We start from the raw sequence: 4,305 nt of genomic DNA, 5'->3' as shown, positions 1-4,305 counted from the left end.
TCCCGCCGCGGGTTCGGATCCCATATAGGAACGGCCAGTTCGCTCACTGGCTGAGTGCTGGTCACGAAAAAGACAAAAAAAAAAAAAAAAAAAAAAAAAAAAGAAATATCTTTGTTTCTCTCTATTCAAAATATGCAATGTGCCACAGGGTCCTTGGGACATAGTTTGGTGCATAGAGAAAACCATTTAGCACAAACCCTTTCTGCCATAGGCACTGCCATGTGCATTGTCAGTACCCTAGACTGCACTGCCATAAATTCTTGCTTGGATTTCTCCACTGGCCTCTCCACTGGTCTCCCTGGGTCTTCCTCTGCCCCCTCTACTCCATTCTCTCTGGAGCATTGCCCTATTAGACCCTTCAGGATTTACCTCCTGCCTCCCTCTGTAGCCTCATACCAAACACCCTTTGCTCTCTCTCCTCAAGGCACAGTGGTTTTCTATTAGTTGCTCATATCACCCCATTCCTTCCAAATCAGGGTCTTCCAATTTTGCCCTTACCCCTCTTTGTCTCTTCTTATCTTTTGTTTGTTTGTTTGGTTTTGGTTTTGGCAGCTGGCCCATAAGAGGATTTGAATATCTCCTCTTATCTTTCACATCTAATCTTAGTTCCAGGAAGCCTTCCTTAACCCATCCTCACTAAATGAGGTCAGTCTGCTATAATTTCTCATAGCCCCTGTGCTTTTAATACTTTTCCCAGTTTGCATTAATTATATACTTATGTAATTTTTTTTTAATAACATCACTCTTCCAGTTCGCCATAATTTTGTGAGGGCAGTGTTATCACCTAATTTGTTCATTGTTGCCCCTCCAAGACCCAGTACAGTACTTGATTCAGTAGCTCAATTAATATTATCGAATAAATGGATCCATATTTTGCCTTTTAGGATAGTTAACATAACTAATGGGGATTGGAATAAATGTCTCTTACATTTATCAATATGCTGTAATGCATCTGCTTTCTGTGGAATGGGGACGGGAATGCTGAGAGGCATAGCTTAGATAGGAAGAGTTTAAAGTGTTTAACTGCTTTGCATAATAAAATAAGAATTAGAAAGCTTGGGAATGGGAGGTGACTGTGAAAGGAGAAACTCGGGGCCTCAAAAATATAACTGGAAGCAATATGCTTGCATTAAGGAGATATCAAAATTCTCTATGACAGGGACTAACTGCTAGATTTTAGGAGAGTCGCGGTAATGATTTTTAAGTTGTTTCCCGTAATGGACAGCTCTGTAACCCTTTATTGTTAATACAAACTCCAGTAAAACTTTTATACATTCAATCTTGTATTAGTGGTGCTTTGTGAAATGAGAATATCCATGTTGTGTCCAATGTTGGGAGCAAGATGGAAAAAAGACATCAGAGATCACAACAGATAACAGCAAATTGGAGTAAAATGACTGGAAATGTAAGCCCCTCAAGGATAACCGGGATAGATGCTGAGTTTCCACTATATGTATAAGAAGGACTTGAGTCAATCTTATTTAAATTTTAGAGGTTTAGTTGCTCCCAAGCAGGAGACACCTAGGCACTGGCATCTGGATTACATAACAATGTGAAATGAAGAAAGGAAGGGTTAATCTACGTACCTAGGTCTTTTTTTTCCAAATATTTTCCCTCTTCATTCTTTCTAACAAAATTAAAGGTTGAAGCATGAATCTGAGAAAACTTGCTTTTTTTTTTTTAATATTTGAATGTGTGTACATTTCCTCTGCTATGTCCAAGTGTTTTTTTTTTTTTTTTTTCCCTTTTGTTCCCTTAACACATATCTGACGTGGCAAATGGAAATTATACTTACCCTTTATTCTGAAGTTCCCAGAAAGGTTTGCAACTTCCTAACTAAAAGTCACCAAATGACTCATTATGGAAAGGAAAGGGAAAGACCAACTCTAATGGGATATGGGAAAAAGAGTTACAATCTCTTTACATCTACTATTTAAACTGTACTGTTGCTAAGGTATATAGGCCAGGTTCTGTTTTTAAGTGCTTTCATATATAAATTCAGTGAATCTTACCAACTTCAACTCTGTCATTATCCTCATTTCACAGAAAAGAAGTCCTGGTGGCACAGAGAGGTTATGTAACTTGTTCAGGGTCACACAGCTAGTACCTAGTGAGCCAGGATTAGAACTCAGGTAGTCTACCTTCAAAGGCAATACACTTATTCAATGTGCACTCATGCCTCAATATGGTTAAGTTCTTACTGACTGGTTTGAATCCAGTGCAGTGCTAGGTAAAACACAGGATGACATCTCAGTTAATGCCACCTCTGCACTTTGTTTGCTCAAGCCAAAGAAACACCATTGAATTCTGTCTTTCTCTTACATCCTGCATCCAACTTGTCAAAAAACTTCCATTGCTCTCCTTTCAAAATATCCCCAAACTCCAACAGCTTCTCACCATCTTCACTACCACTGTCCTGATCTAAGTCATTGCCACCTCGCCACTGCGTTATTGCACTAACCTCCCCAAAATTTTCTCCACTTCCAGCCTTGCTCCTTTACCAATCTATTTCAACACAGCAGCCAGAGAGATCCTTTAAAATCAAAGTCAGATCAAGTCACTTGTCTTCTCAAAACCATTCTGTGGCTCCACATTTCATTCAGGGTGAAAGCCAAAACTGTTACAATGTCCTTCAAGGCCCTCTATTCTCTGGACCTCCTGCCTCGCCATTAGCACTGTGGTGACCCCATCTCCTGTCACTTTCTCACACACACAGCATTCTAGCCACATCTGTCTACTGGCTCTTCTTAGAATATTCCATAAGGAATATTCTGTCTACCTTAGAGATTTTGCACCGGCCATTTCCTCTACCTGGAATTTTTTTTTTCTTCTTCCTCTTTTTTTTTTTTTTTTTTTTTTTTTTTTACTTTTTCTGCCTAGAATTTTGCATGGCAAGTTTCCTTACTTCTTACAAATCTTTATTCAAATGACAAGCAGACCCTGAAAATTCCATTTAAAGTTATAAACTGCTATTGCCCCAGTCCTTCTGAACCCTGTTTCTTTTCTCTCTCTCTCTTCTTCGGTTTTCCCATAGCACTTAACACTTTTTAATATGTGATGTATAATTTACTACTTATTTATTATATTTATTGTCTCTCTTCTCTATTAGAATTTAAGCTTGTGAACACTAATGTATCTCAAGTGTCATACATATTTTTTGAGTGAATGAATGAAGGAGTAAGCAGTCACAGTGACCCTAAGGAATGAGTGCAGCTGGTTTCTGAAATCAGGAAATTCTTTGCAGAAGTACATGAAATGTATCACTATTGTGTGCATCAGTTCTTTGACAGGCAAGTATAAGTATTCAGAATTTTAAGGACTTAAAAATTTTTCCCATGAATCATAATCATTAAAATACTAATTTAGAAGCAATGATTATTACCACTTTTAATTGTGGAATGCCCCATTCCAGCATAATACAGTAATCACATATCCCCTTTCTGTTCACTTTCTAGGCCCCAAAAAGGAACAGAAACAGTTATGAGATATTATGTTTTCAGGACCTGTCATCTTTCGTCTGCTTATGCACTAAGTGCACTAAGAACTTTCTTCTCCGGAGAATCACTCCTTTTTTGCATTATATTCTGGGAATAATGCATAGGAATGCATCAGGGTGAGTGGGAGGAAGGACTCTACCAGCAGGTACCCCAGCTCCTAGAAACTGGCTGCCTGTCCCATCAGCACCTCAAAGTGTGGTCCAAGACAGTCTGCATCAGGGTTCTTAGTGTGCTTGTAAAAATACAGATTCCTGGGACTCCAGCTATTCCTACTGAGTGAGAATCTCTGCAGGTGGGGCTGGACATTTGCATACCAGCTTGATTTTCCATTGATGGTTAAGAACCACTGCTTTAGTCTAGACTTTTCCTGGCCTTTCATTCCAGGTCCAAATTCACCTTCCCTGATTCTCACATGCTTGTACCCAATTCTCTGCCAAGACTAATCTTCCAAGAGATGTTTAGGTAATAATTATGGATAATGTTTTTATGTGTTCACTCTCAAGATCCCCTCTCCATAGTTGCATTCAACATCTTTACACAAACTAGTAACCAATGGCAGGGACTGTCCATATATTTGCAGGCTCATTGGGAAAGAATTTGTGACAATCTCTCTTCCTTTCAAGGCAATTCTTCCTCTTTAATGTCCTGCCCTGGGTGTGAGTTTGACTGAGAGGAAGGATGCTTCTCTCTTTAAAGAATAAAATGTATTCTTTCCAAAATATCTTCTCTTTCAAGTCATATATTTGGAAATAATGTTCTTGTACACCATGTTTATGTTTTACTTCACCACCTACCAGACTGACCTGCA

This window comes from Cynocephalus volans, chromosome 2 (assembly GCF_027409185.1).
Source record: "Cynocephalus volans isolate mCynVol1 chromosome 2, mCynVol1.pri, whole genome shotgun sequence".
NCBI classification, from domain to species: Eukaryota; Metazoa; Chordata; class Mammalia; order Dermoptera; family Cynocephalidae; genus Cynocephalus; species Cynocephalus volans.
Note: the sequence above shows the minus strand (reverse complement) of the source record.